The following is a 15,036-nucleotide window of genomic DNA, read 5'->3' on the forward strand; positions in this document are numbered from 1 at the left end:
TACCTGACACCCAGACCTCCCCCTGGGCAAGGGCTGTGGATCTGCAAGGCAGATGCTTCCCCCAGGACCTTGGTTTAGGCACAGGGAAACGCCTGTGCCCCCCAAAGCTTGACCTCTCTCGGGATTTTGCACTCCTCTCTGGGTTGCTCTAATCAAAGGTCCTAACTTCTCTACAAACTTTCCCTCCTTCACAGAGATCCATCCTTGCTGATCCACCAGCCTGTGGGTTTTGGCTTAGGGCACAAGTGAAAGGGACTGGCTAAAATGCCACTCATGGGTGAACTGTCTTATTGTTAAGATCAGGTGCTGAGCTTGGGCATTCTTTCTTTGGTTTTAAGCCATTGTTCATACTACTGCCTTTCAACTTTTGGTGTGAGGAAGTTTTTCCTTTTCCCCCTCATCTTGCAGAGTAATCCTTAGTATTGTTTTGTTGTTAGCATAGCTCTTTTCATTCAGCTGAGGAAGAAATTTTATTAGTTACTGGGTGAGGGTATATGTCAAATCCTGCTTAGAGGTTAGCTGGAAAGTCTTGGACTTTGTAAAGATCTTTCTGATTTCACTCCACACTTTGAACACTAAGGTGTAAAACGCAGAACAAATGGCAAATCACCTATGTCTTTCAGTGTCTTTGATCAGGGAGCTAACAGGGCAAGCTACTTTTTCCAAGTCTTCATCCCCTAGTGAACCTCTGCCTTCCTCTCTCCGTTTGGAGAGCACATTCCAGCTGTGTTTTTCTAGTTGCACATACAGTCACATGCTATGCAGGTTAAGTATGTGAACTGCTCATCTTTCTATGCTTATGACTATTGCCACATTCACTTCTCTGACACCACACCAAGAAGGATCCATTATCTCCCTGAAGCTTTGAAAAGAAGCCTTCAGCTGCCTGCAAGAAGTCAGAGCTGACTCATATCCTCCTGTGGTTTTTTTTTTTTTTCCTCTTCCTTATCCGAATCCTTTCCTTTCTCTGTGTTTTTGTGAGGTCCTGCAAGACTTTTGTGGTAAAGCATGAGCTGTGTGTTAGGACGCACTGAATGACTGGAGGCAACTTGGGCAAATAGCTGTTCCCTTCTCCCTGAAATGGAGTCCATTAGGAGCACTGCAATTTTTCACCTTCACCAAAATGTGAAAGCAGAGCTCAGTTGCAGCATGGTACACTGGCACTGCCCAGCAGTACTGTGTTTGTTATGCTTTTGCTAACTTGAATTTCTGTGCAGAACCAGAAAATACTCTGAGAAAAAGAGGTTAGGAAGGAATGACGCAATCAAATGAGATTAAACCAGAGTATTGGTTTCCTTGGAACACATATTTGGCTTTTTATCAACAATTTTTTCCCCATTTTTCAAATAAACACATATTTTCACATGATAACTCTATTTGAAATATTAATCCTTCCAGGGCTCCTTTACCTTTGTTTCTTCTTCAAAGTCCATTACTATGAAAAGGTTGCTGTTCCTTAGGCTGTTTCTGCTTCAAAAGAATTTCTGGGCCTGGTCTATTGGAAAGCTTGGGGGTATAATTAGTGAAAATGGAAATAGATGCAAGAGAAATTTAGTTCCTGATGTTTTAATTTAGTGTGGTACTGCCATGTGTTGTTGAAGAGGATTCTTAAAGGCAAACATAATTATTTCATTATGGTCTTCAGTTTGCTTTCATTGGTCTTAATGACAAGAAGCTGTATAAGGAGTCATACATTTTAATTAGACCTTCTTATATTTACATCAGATAAATAACAAATAATTGATGAAAAACAAGCCTTCTGAATGGATGATTTCACACAGAGCTCTGGTTACATGTTAATGATAAAATATTTCTCTTATTGTTTTGCATTTTAATTATGTAGCACTACTACTTTAGCAGAGATCTCAAAATACTGGTATTTCTATCCGTTTAATTAGATTCACAATTTATTTATATAAATTAATAAGAATTCTGAAGAAAGTTGTTTTTCAACCTATATACCTGAAAATCAGTTTTCGTTATTAACAACCCAAAACTCCTGTAGAGGTCAAGGAGTATGAAATTGTAGGACTTGTAGTGGAATTTTCTAAGGAAAACTTGGGTGCATCTTTCTCACCAGTTTCATTGAAAGTTTTATTCCTTTGAAAATCCTACTGATACCTTTTTTGAAATTGTGCGTGTACTTCTGTGTGCATTTAAAATACCTGCTTTTAATTTTCTTTACCCCCTTTACTGGACACTGTAATACCAAAATAAATTATTTTAGAGTTTTGCTATTTACAAGAGTCTTTCCTGTTTGCAAGCTCTTCAGCATTTCATTTTAGTAACAAAACATATTTCACATGATTCATTCCTCAGAGTACAACAAACACTAATTGTTGTTATTGATTTTAAATTTCACAACCATTACAAGTAACCCAGATGAGTGGCAGATAAAGAGTAATAATCCATGGAGTTCTGGAAGTGTTTCATGTTTGTCTGTAGTACTTTAAGTGATCAATAGTAACTGCCCCATTGAAACTAACTGCTATATCAAATAACAGTAAATCAAATGAATGTGCTTACAGATTATTTATTGAAAGCTCTAATTGTTCACTGGGGCCCTGCTTATCTCAGGAAACAATAGAAGCCAGTGATCAGGCAAACTGGTTTGCAAATGCCGGGGGTGCCATGAAACAGCAGGGTCTCCCTGTTCCTGGGTGGTATGAGAGCTTCCCAAAATGTGCCCCTGTCCCACTGGGAATGTCTGGTCCCAGGGTAAAGTGGTCAGAAGTGAGTTTTCTCAGAGAGCATCCCTTGAGCTCACAGGTTACACTTTTTTAAAAATTACTTGTTTTATGTTCTTTGGATGACAGAGTCTGGTGAGTAAAATGTGGGAAAAGAACTAAGAAGACTTTCCAAAATTTCTGACAAGTTTGTGTAATGAAAAGCAAAACAGGATCAGACCTTAGAATGGGAAGTAATGGAAAGCGTACTGAACTCACTCTGTGGAAAGCTTGCCTAGTTTATATTACAGTTTGGGGCAACTCTGTGCAGTTGTCAGGCTTGTGCAAATACTAAGAAATTAAAAGCAATGATTTCTAACCAACAACCCTTCACCGCTGATTTTACTAATTTCTTAAAATGGCTGCTCTGCCTTGTCACAGTGGCTCGGTGAAATAGTAGTGCCACTGGTTGGAGGTTACTGGACCTTCAAGAGAAATGGGTAGTCTTACAGACAGTTTCACAGCTATCTGCATGTTTTAATAGCCTTGGTGTGTTGGCAATAATACTTTGCTGTGTCTTCAGAATCCTTTGGGTATTGACAGAGGCACTAAAGCAGTCCTTCCGAAAGTTTGGGAAGATTGCATTGAATGAACTGTGACAACTGGAAATGCATTTGTAAATATTAGTCTAATTTCTCAGAAAATTATGGTCAAAATCTCTCAAACATGGCAGGAAAAGGGGCTTCCCCCCCCCCCCCCCCCCCAAAAAAAAAGGTATGTTTTATGAAACATAATTATATCTGTAGTGTAGTATTGGGTATTCATAATATAGACATTTTAAAATTATTAGAGCACAGTAACCAGACATCTTCTGGATTTTAACTTCATAGGGGAAAAACAACTTCATTTTTTCAGAGTATGTTTTGCCTTAAGTTTCTTGGGACATCAGCTACTGGGACTGAACGTTGCTTTTTCAGTTCTTTGGAAACAAAGTACTTTCTTTTTGTCATATTCTATATAAAGTATGGCTGACGTTTTTCCTGTTTGCAAGGCAGGGATATTGCAGTCAGTTGTAAGTAGCTTATCTGGGAAAAAAAAGCATCACTGCTGAAGGTAGGTATTGAATAAGAAAGACCAGGTGACTAGGAAATACTGTTAGCACATATGTGTTTTCCTGAACTACGGTGTGTGCATATTTTTTCACTTCTGAGTGAGAATAGTAATGACAGACAATATACAGGTAAAATTATGAGCATTCCTCATTCCAATGGTTTAATAGGAAAATCTACTGCAGGTAGAGAATAGGAAAACAGAATATTGGGAAATGTGCCCTCCAGTCACGGATCCTGTCTCCAGGCTCTTGTGAATGTCTTATTTTATTGATCTTAGATCTTCTAGGCAGAATGTGGAAGTGTGCTCTGAGCCACAATCAAGAGAACTGCTACCAGTTGGCTCTGAGACACTGCGCTCCTTCCCAGATTTCAGCTTTTGCTCGACCTGCTGTGAGAAGGGCAGAGGGATGTTTGCCATGTTAACTGTACTGATGGAAAGTTATAAGTAAAAGAAAAAAACGCAGATCAAAATATTTTATAAACTCAATGTCAAGGTGCTGTGAATTACAAGGAAAGGAAATTTGTTAGTGTCTTAGTTTTCATGTTACCTTCCCCACTGTGTTACCATTTTTAGTCTGGCAGGTACTAACTCAATTCAAAAATACTGAAATTTCCACTCAGGTGAACATTACAGCTTGGTAAACTCTATATTTCATTTGTCCTCTCAAAAGATAGTGACAAAGTTCTTAAATGTTCATAAACTGGAATTACTTGCATTAGCATCAGAAATGTTGGGGTGAGCTGCTCTTGGTACTGCACTGTCCTAGTCTGGCAGGCTGAGGGGATGAAGGAGGACAGAGTATGTCCCTGTTTTGGTCTCAGATGTTGCAAGTGTACATGTGCTGTAGGATGTTAGAAAGGTCAAGTTTTGGTCTGACTGTCCTATTTGCAGATAAGCTCAAGTGATGAAAGCCATATTTTTCCTGTTATTGTGTCACGTCTAAATGGAAATAATGGATTGTTTTAATTATACCCCCACAGAGCAGCGGTGTGGGTGCAATTAGGCTAGTGTAAGGAATAATCTTAACACTTGGAAAGCGAGCTACATGGATGTAAAACATACATGTGCAAGCAAGGATAGCACAGGGATTTGCTGCAGTGAGGCTGGGGTGTCGGAGACGTGTGCTGGGATATCTACTTGGTTGGAGAAGCTACCTTTGCTCCTCCCAGTCTACACACTGCCCTGTCCTCTTGCAGCAGGCTGCTGCTGAATAGCAGCAGGAAACTCATAGCTCCATTTCATGGCCTGAGCCGTGCCAGCTTCAGCAAATGGCCCTGGGTTGCAGGGGCATGGCTGGGAAGCTGGAAGTGTTCTCCTCGCCTCCCCACTCTGCCAGAGTGTGGGTAACCTCTGGGAAAGGACTGAAGGGTGGCTGCCTGGGGTGTGCTGGTTCAGCAGGTTTCATCCCGGCTTCGTTGTGGCATGAAACCTTACTTGATAAGGAATCATACCTCTGAGTGGCATAATGCCAAACAAAGGTCAGCAGCGAGGGTCCGAGAGTGAGATCCCGAGCAAGGAGATATAAAGCTTCACAGTTGTCCACTGCCTTGTAAAAAAAGCGAGTGCTGTGTGATGGGGCTGTCAAAGAAAAAAAAGGAATTAGACATCCTTTTCAAAGGAAATCAAAACTTAGAATTAGCAAAGCAATAAAAGCCTTCTAAAGTGAAAGCTGGAAACAATACATTTTTAATAAAATGGGCAGTTACTCTAATTGCTGAACCCCTACTGTTCAATTTCTTTTAGTGCCCTTATTCATTAAATTCAGCATACTTACACTTATTATTTACAGATGTATGCGTTTTATCTTGTTTATAGAAACCATGCCTTGCAGAAAGCTGTGGATGGTATAATACTAATTTGTGTTTATTGCTGCCTATAATATGCAATTTTAAAAACAATTAAAGATAGCGGTGGAGCTCATCATTGGAGCCAACCTCCAACTGCCCATGAAAAATAAAATATTACCACCTTGTGCTGCCTTAAAAGGTTATAGGCCGTTTGTAGTGAGTTGATAACATACCCATTAATGAAGAATTTACCTGTTCTTAAGGATTTTAAGCTCAGCAGTCTAGTTTCTAGATAGTGTTCTAATGTATCCCATTTAAACATATGTGATGGAGTTCATAATTGCCCTTGTAAATGGGTAAAGAAAGGAGGGTATATAAATCAATTAGTGATATTCAGCAGTGTGGCTTTAATACAAATTAATTGTAATGATAAGCATTTTAACTGCTACTCTACTAACTTGAAGTAGTTTTGATCACTGAATTGGCTCTTGTTGAGTCACTCTATTAATTTTAAGATTTCAAAAGTCTTTAAGACCAAAATGTTCTGAACTAATGGTCCTAAAATTTGAGAAATGAAATGATATGTAAAATATTACACAGCAAGTCAGTTTTATGGCATTTCTGAAGAGAGCACAATAGTTTTATTTTGTCCATGTGGTACTGAACAACTGTGTAATAGTATTACATGATTAAAGATATTAAAACACTCCTTTTCTTTCTGGATTCAAGCCACAGCAAAAAGTCATGATAAAGAGTGTCATAAGATATGTTGAATATACAGAAAATAAAAAATTTATTTGGCAGACATAGTAATACCAAAAACTAATACCAGCTTGGATAGGAGGTGAGTTCTGAAGAATAAAATCATTCCTTTAGAATAATACTCTGAATTATTCTGTTTCAATGCTTGAAAAGACTTTAAAATAAAAATCCTCAAAACACTATAAAACATTTAATAACTATAAATGGAGACTTTGTGACTTAGTAAGATATCTGGATGTGTGTAGAGATTATGGCAACTATTTAATCGCCGTTGCAATTTTCATTTCTTACTGATGATACTGGATCTGGGTTTTCTCCCATTTATGTTTACAAGAGTCTTTTTTTTGGAATTAGTGGAGTGGCAACACCATAAAACATAGCTGAAAAAAAGAATCAGACCCTTTTTATTTTTAAATGTTTCTTTCCTTACAGTGGGCCTTTTCTTAAAATTTTTGATCCTGTAGGGAAAGCACTGAATTTGTTACACCACATTTGTATCAATAGGCCACAGAAATAGGCTTATTTTTCATAAAGAATAAGAGGTCAGAGTTCTCACTTTCTCTACATTTGTGTCTCTTCTTTACCTATGCCACTTTATTCCACATAAAGATCTGACCATAGCAATTTATAGATAAAGCAGCCAGGGTGTGAATTGTAAGAAAATTTAATTTTCAAAGGAAAATCTAACTTCATGCAGATGATGGCACAATTATGTATTTTTTTTTTTTTTAAGGAAGATTCTATTTTTCAGTTTTGCAGTAATGCAAAATTTTCACTGGAGACTGATGTGGTTTTGCATGGTAATGGACAGGCAGAAAATCACCGACCTGAAAAAACCACAGAGCTAGCATCTTTCGGATGTTTTTCTTCAGTTTTCCATACGATTTATTTTTTTCATTTAACATGTTTTCTTTTTCATTTCGAAGGTAGGCTCCTAATACAAAGTGATGAGCTGCTGCCCTGTAAACTCTGCCTGCCAAACCCTGCGGCCATGCTGTCTCTACTCTTGCTTTCACCCTGGCTCACTCATGGTGTCTGCCTGGCCATTTATTTAGCGAAAGACGCTCCTGTTCTCAGTTACTAGCACGTCATTAAGTCTCGCTGTCTTGAGAGTAACACAGGTATAACCAGATGCAGTTCTTGGCCCTGATATAATTAATCCTGACAAGCTTTCTGCTTTCCACGTTTGCTCAGGTGTAAATACATCTCTCTGGCTATACGGACACATAAACCCAAATGTAGAACTGCTTTGCTGACATAACTGTTAAAAAAAAAAAAATCAGCCTGAAAAGCAGTATAATTTTCTTTGAAAAGGTGATGTTAGTTATACATACTACCTCAGGGTTTAGTGGAGCTGGTGCTTGAGAACCAGAAATTGCAAACCGATGGAGCCGCTGCAGGCTCCTCATTGTCCTTTACTGCTAACTGTAGTAAATATATGTGTAGAGAATGTACTTGACAAAAGTTGTGGCTCTGCTGGGTGAAGTACCAAAAGTGGTTGCAGTGACAGCTCCCACTGTGTACCTGTGGGACACAGCAAAAATATGCAGCAGTTTCAGACAAAGGTTTTTTTAGGGTGTTTTCTTTCAGAAATACCTGATCGTGTGTTGGGTGATTTTCAGGTCATACATTGGGTCTCTGCATGACTGGTTATTTCCTCTTTGTCAGCATACTTAATTTATAAGACTAACGTGCTAGATTCAGACTTAACATCTTGATGATATATGAGGCTTGGACAGTAAGTCAAGAGCAGAGGAGTTTTTGGCAGTGCACAGTTACTGCCTTCAGGACAGGATTCAGGATTTCTCTCAGGCAAGTCCTTTTCCTGCTAGGGCATTCCTGTGTAATTGTATATATGATGGTGGTCTTATAGAAAGCTGATTCTCAGCTGTCTGTGGAGATCAGAAAATGAAGACAAGGTTTCATCATCTCTCCCGAGTTCCCTGCTGGCAGCAGCAGTGGCTCTTGGAGGCAGGAGGCACCCAGCCCTGTTCTGTCTCACAGTGGGCAGGTGAGTGGGGTGCACATGCAGACTTGGGGATGCTTCAGAGCCCCTGCAATAGAGGGGCCAAGCACACACTTAACAGAGTTCCCTGCAAGACATGTAAGGCTTTACTTTGAGGACACTGCTTAGTGCTGTAGACAGCTAAAAAAAAAAAAAAAAAAAAAAAAAAAAAAAAAAAAAAAAAAAAAGAATCCCAGTTGGGTACTGCTTGCATTTTTCTAGAAATTTATGATGCAAGCAAACAAAGCTCTTTCACTGTCAGTGCTTCTGTTTCCTGTCTGTAAAATAAGAATAGCTCTTCCCTTATCTAACTTAGGTGTTACAAAGGTAAAAATATGAATGTTCATGGATTATTCATGTACTGGAGTGGCAGGGACCATGCTTGTAGATCAGATAAGAAGAGAGAAGGATCTTTACACTGCTAAACATGGCAGAACCAGAAGCAGTGCTGGTGTTGCTGTGTGGCCAGGGACAGCAGAGCCTGAGGAGAATCACTCAGGGAATCTGTGCAGGAATGTCACTCTGGAAGATGTGCTGGCAGGTGGGGCTCCTGGAGTGCCTTGTTAAATGCCAGCATAAAGTCAGGTGACTGAATTGCCATGTTTAACTAATGGATTGATAAAGAGGCCAAATTGTGTCTTAACAGAGAAGTATGTCACCAAAGAATCTCTACTCTGCAGTGGGAAACTGATAGAGATTATTTGGGGGAATAATAAAATCTGTGAAGAAGTTAGCTGCTAAGTAACAGAAATTATATTATGAAAGTAGAACAGAAAAATAACCAGAAGATAGATGCTGTTGTCGTCTGACTTAGAGCAAAAAAATCTGGATAGCTCTGCTATGCTGGTAGTCGGATACTAAACTATTTCTTGGCCTTAATCACCTGATATGAATACAGGTTTCAAAGGGCTATACTGTTGTATGGCCAAGGTCAGTATCTACTGACTCCACTGACTTATGTTACATGACTCTGCTGGTTAACATTACAGATTTGCAATTGAAACTTGGCAATTTTGTTGATGAAAAGCATGAAGGAATATGATGCAGTTCTCTCTCTCCTAGTTCTAAACTGAGGAAGATGCAGCAAATGAGTGTAAACACTTTTTTTTTCCTGTCAGTTGACAAATACAACTTGGTGTATACACAGCAAGGCATTTGTTGAATATGAAGCTTTTTTTTTTTTTAATCATACTTCAAATTTAGTCTGTGTTTTAACACTGAAATGCTTCAGTAGTTAAAATGAAAGCGCTCTAAGGACCTGCTTTGCAAGTAAGGCTGCAGAGGCCGTTCAGGGTTCATTCTTTCAAATATCTTTTGACTTGGCAGGATCATGATCATTACCATTATTTGAATTGGAGTATCACTGGAAAGTCCTACAGCGCCAGTTACTGTACAGCACATTCTGAGACCCTGCCCAAAATAGTGCACTGTCTAAATGCATGAGATGCAGAAGGGTGGGGGAAGAAAATACTGTCCTGATGGTATGTCTGCCTCTGCAGTGGAGCAATGGCTAAATTTGTACTTGGAACTTCATTAGGGTGAGGATATCAGAGCAGAGAGTGTGCTTCACTGCTCCTTGTACTCCAAGGCGAGGGCAGAGTTCAGCAGGACCCCTCTTCTCCCAGATGCTTCGGGACAGAAGCCAGCTGTCCCTATCGCTCTTTAGCTGACAAGAGTTGTAGCAGCAAAAGAACTTCAGCTTTAGAGAACTCCTGCCAACTCGGCTGCGTCTATCGGGACTTGCACCTTGTCTGAGATAGTTTTGGCAGCAGCAGCCTGTACCCTTTGCATGGCCCTTAAAGTGCCCTGGATCTGAGACTCCTTTTAGGTGACCTTGCACGCAGTTTTGTCCATTAGTCCAGTCCTTGCAGACTGGGCTTTGGAGCTTTGTAACCTTTACCTCTTTCTGATTCTGTTGTTATTTTAGTCATACTGTATTAATCCTGAGCAGCACGTTGTGGAAGTCTGTTAGATGGTCTATTAGCTTTTAAAGTAACAGAAAAGGATCGTTTTTGATTGGGCACCTTCAAAAAGAAACAAGGGCATGGAGTTTCATCTTTTGATGTCCCTGTTGAAAGTAGAATGCCCCTTTTCAGATTAAATGCAAGCCAGTAGACTTTAGAGGATTTCTTTGGCTTTCTTCCAGAATACCATCCTTTTTTTAAGGTCAGTCTGGTAGAGATGCATGACTTGATTAGAATTAATGCTTCAAAAATTGTAACCAAGAATTAAAATAGAATAAATATATTTAACATCATACCTTTAAGGCGGATGCGTGCAGATACAAAGCCATAAATAAAAAAGAAACCCTCAAATATGGAAAACAAAGTTTCTTAGGTGCTTCTGAAAATCCTAGTAATAATATCTCAACCTGCAGTTGTGTTCACTTGTAATAAAAAGTATTCCTTCTTGAACTTCGATGCATACCCAGCTCTGTAAGGAAAGATTTTTGACTGTGGTAATTTGTTCTGTGTTGATTAACATTTGCACATGGCTTCCCCTGAGCCTTTTCCTCGGTCCTCCTGCCCTCAGCCCACTCCACCTCCGTGCGTCCACCCCTGGGGAAAAACAAGATCCAGCACAACAAGTACCAGTACTGAAGTAGTAGCACAACTTCTTTGCTTTGTGCTTTTTTTCTTTGCAAGGGAGAAAATGGGAGTCTTCCCACAAGGGGAGACTTTGTTTTCCTCTTTCTGTTGTCTGTGATCCCCACCTGTTGTATATATGGTAAAAATATCTGGGACTTATAACCCAGCAACAGTACGCAGCTAGAGTCATGTGTGACCGGGTCAAACACACACTCGCTGGAGGGTCATGGCCAGGTTACTAAGTCAAGGCTGGCAAGTCTCCACGATAATGTTTTCTTTCTCTCTCACTATTTTTTTTTTCTTCTCCCCTTGTCTGTCTTCCAAACAAGAGTTTAAAAAAACCCAAACCCTCATAACAATGCAAACTATTTAAGCATGACAAATTCAAAGAGGTTTTTTATTAAAAAAAAAAAAATGGAGAGGGGGCAAAGTCAATGATATTTTGGATTTAATTTTATAGTATAGTTTTATGTGGCACATGAAAGAGAGAAATTTGTATTGAAACAATTGAGACCCACTTTCCCAGTTCCTGGCTCTTTCCTGGAAGATGATTAAAAGCAGACTTTTTTTTCCAGACGAGACATAAAAATTAAATGATCTACAGTATATAGTTATTTTTTCAAATGTTTGGAGGCTTATAAATAACTTCTACAATGAAATGCACACATACAAGCAGCAGAGAATCTGGTTCTAATTACTTGTACTTTAGTTGAACTTTGGCGTTTCCTTTGACTTTCTGCCTAATGTATGTGAGCTGAGTGCCTTGCACTCCTGCAGTGAATTCACAAAAAAAAAAAAAAGAAAAAAAAAAAAAAAAGAAAAGGCAAAAAATCCAGACTCTTGTTGGTGCCAACAAAAATGAGGGTTAACAGAATGTTTTGACCAAATGCAACACTTTGCTATTCACCCTAATTAGCTGAAATTGCGACTTCCCACCAGGGACCCTGATCTCAGTATTCAAAATTCCCTTGAGGCTATCCAGGAAATGCCATTTGCTTTACAACTTCTTATTCTTTTAAAACTCAACTGTCCAAAGTGTGCATTAACATGTAAGCATAATAATCTAAGCTTCTAGGAGAACATGAAGCATTTTGCAGTGCCTGCCTGCTTCTTGTTGGTCTCAAAATAAAATACCTTCTCCGTCTGTCAACACGGTTTAGCTGGCAGTAAATTAGCTCTCAGAAAGCACGCTGTGCTTTTAAAGATCTTATCTGCTACTTTATCTAACCTCTAGAAAAATTTCAGACATCTTAGGAATTGTGAAGTGACCGATTGTTTGAGAGTCCCTATGTGCTTAAGCTGCATTCAGGTGTTGGGTGACAGCACCAGGCTCTGTTGTCTCAGGTGAGTAGGGCTCCTGAAGTGTCACATCCCATAGGGCAAGAAAGCAGGGCATGGAAAGAAGTTGCATTTTTTTTCCCTCTTTTTTTCCCTCCTTGAATTCTTCCTAAAGTTGTAGGACTGCTTTAAAAATGCTTCTTCTGTAAAAGTCAACTGTCCACCCCCCATCCTTTATTTCATTCCTTTTTGCTTGTGTAGACATGCATAGAAGAAAGCAGCTTCTGCTGTCATGCATTCATTAGCTATCAACATGTTGCAAAAATAACACTTTATACCTGCTGAGCATGGGTTGCTACAGATGCCTACGCAGGACTTCTTCCCAGGCACTGCATACTTTTTTCAAATAAAAAATTACAAAAGCTAAATCCAAGGAAGAATAGTAAGTCAGAAACTGGAGTAGGAGTCAAGAATGGCTTGAACCCAGGTTCAAGCTTCTCCAGAAAACTGCACAGCTTGCCTGTGATCAAAAGTGAATGTGCCCAAACTGGGTTTTATTACACAAAAATAAACAACAAGCCGCCCCCCCCCCAAAAAAAAAAAAAAAAACAAACCAAACCAATAACAAAAAAAACCCAAACCAAAACAAACAAACAAACAAACCAAAAAAAAAAAAAAAAAAAAAAAAAAAAAAAAAAAAAAAAAAAAAAAAAAAAAAAAAAAAAGCCCCCCCCCCCCCAAAAAAAAAAAAAAACAAACCAAACCAATAACAAAAAAAACCCAAACCAAAACAAACAAACAAACAAACCAAAAAAAAAAAAAAAAAAAAAAAAAAAAAAAAAAAAAAAAAACCAAACCTACCAATGAAGAAAACAAAATCTCTAGACAGTTGTTCAGCTAATGCAAGTATTATTTTTAGTAGATTAGGTCCTTTTAGTGGCACATGTATATGGGTGTTTTAGGGAGGATCTTCTGATTTCCACTGGCTCCTTCCTTATTGTATACCTTTTCAAATCATCCTGAAAAATATTCTCTAGCAGTACCTTCAGCACTTCACTTGCTGACTCTGTTGTGTATTTATGAACTGAGTTGGTTGCATAATCTCTTCTGGATATCACAAGCTCCTGTTGTTTGTACAGTGCTTGACAGACCTCTCTGGTGTACAATACTGTTTGTGGATGGAACACTACTATTGGATGATGGTGCTTGTTTAGGATGAATTGATGAATAAACAGAAGTGTATCAGTATTATTTCTGAAGGGCTGCTTTCCCCATACTGAAATCACAGAAAGATTGCAGGAGAGCAGTTGTTTTATTGAATGACACAACCTTGTTTTCCCATGGGGAGCCTAAAAACTGCCTTTTAGGTGGACCGGGAGAGTTGAATGAGCTAATACAAGACACATTGTCTGCTGGTATTGGAGCTTTAAAGCTAAAATTTTATCATTCCATAGACTCATTGGAAGCCGCTATAATTCATGTACGAGCATGAAGTAAGGCAAGGAATGTTCTGGGCTTCTCAAGGGCATTTGATGAATCTAACTTTAATTTAGAAGTACTAATAGATTATTGATTCAAGCAGGGTGGCTGTGAAGAGATCAATAACTGAGCACTCTCTATCTCTCTTAAATACCAAAAATTACTGTTGAAAAGAAATTATCATTCTCGTATAAGTTTTTATTAGGAAAAACCTTCATTAAAATTTTCTTGGTGCAGTAGGATCACATAGATGCTTGCCAAGTTCAGTTTATTTAATGCTGAAAAAGATGACTATAGTTGTGGACATTGTCTTAATGTCACAATTTATGGAGCCATGTTATTTTACTTATTTTACTTTTCTGCTCTTTCACAGCCTCCTTATCGTTAGATATATAAATAAATTGCAAAGGTATTTCCTTGCTTAGATCAGAGCCTTTAATATTTTACTCTAGCATTTATTTTCTTCTCAAGAAGTGACTGTCCTTGAAGTTGATAATAGCTTAACCCAAGGAAAAAAGGCAGAAAGGGGCCCTTCTCTCACGAGTAATCAGAGGTTGCCTCATGTGCTGTGATGCCCTCTGTGAATTCGGCAACACATGGGTCGACAATGAATCATGAGTTTAATACAAATGTATCATCGTTGTAATCTGAAAAATATCATGTACAGTAAATCTTGTCTAAGATTTTTCCATTGAGTAATATTCTTTAGGGCCTGCTGTTAGTACTCTGGAGATTTAGCTCTGCTGATAGTGCCTAATATTTCTGGCTAGATCTGAGTTCTCAGATCCTGTCATTCCTGTATATCTGTTGAAAAGTTAGAGGGATTTATCTGAGAAGCAGCAGACGGCAAGGTGAAACATGAAAATGTATTGCACATCCACAATAAACGTGAGGAATGATGACAGCATATCACAGAAAACTAATGCAGATGTTTTGGAAAGATGTAGTTCACATGTCTTATCTTGCATCGTAGAGTTTTCATGTCCTTTCCCTGAAAGGGGTTACTGGCTTTTCAACAGACTCAAAACAAATGACCATCTAGAAATATTAAGGCAATAAAGGGATGTGGGGGTCATAATATATAAGTAGCTTTTTCTCAGCAAGGTTTCCTGATATACAGGTCCTGACGTAGGTAAGGAAGTGTTGCTGGGTTGTGCTAGTTTTACAGATGAAAGAAAGAAAGGACAACTTGTTTAGGTAATTTTCACTTCAGGTCTCACACTTTATATATATGTGCTGCTATCCTGCTAGGTCAGAATTGCATGCTGACCTAGAAAAAGGCAAGATATTAAAAAACTCTCCCAATATTAGGTACCAATCACAGTTTCTCTTTAAAGGCTGATATCCAGCCTGCACAT

The 15,036-nt window shown here is 38.7% G+C and overlaps 1 protein-coding gene across 3 annotated transcripts in view; it reads left to right on the plus strand.

Annotated features, from left to right (window-relative positions):
• The window catches only part of RARB (retinoic acid receptor beta), a 91,617-nt gene that overhangs the window by 9,916 nt on the left and 66,665 nt on the right, over positions 1-15,036 (plus strand). The gene's annotated exons all lie outside the window — the stretch shown is intronic.

This window comes from Onychostruthus taczanowskii, unplaced genomic scaffold (genome assembly GCF_017590055.1).
Source record: "Onychostruthus taczanowskii isolate IOZ18803 unplaced genomic scaffold, ASM1759005v1 scaffold36, whole genome shotgun sequence".
In the NCBI taxonomy this organism is placed as follows: domain Eukaryota; kingdom Metazoa; phylum Chordata; class Aves; order Passeriformes; family Passeridae; genus Onychostruthus; species Onychostruthus taczanowskii.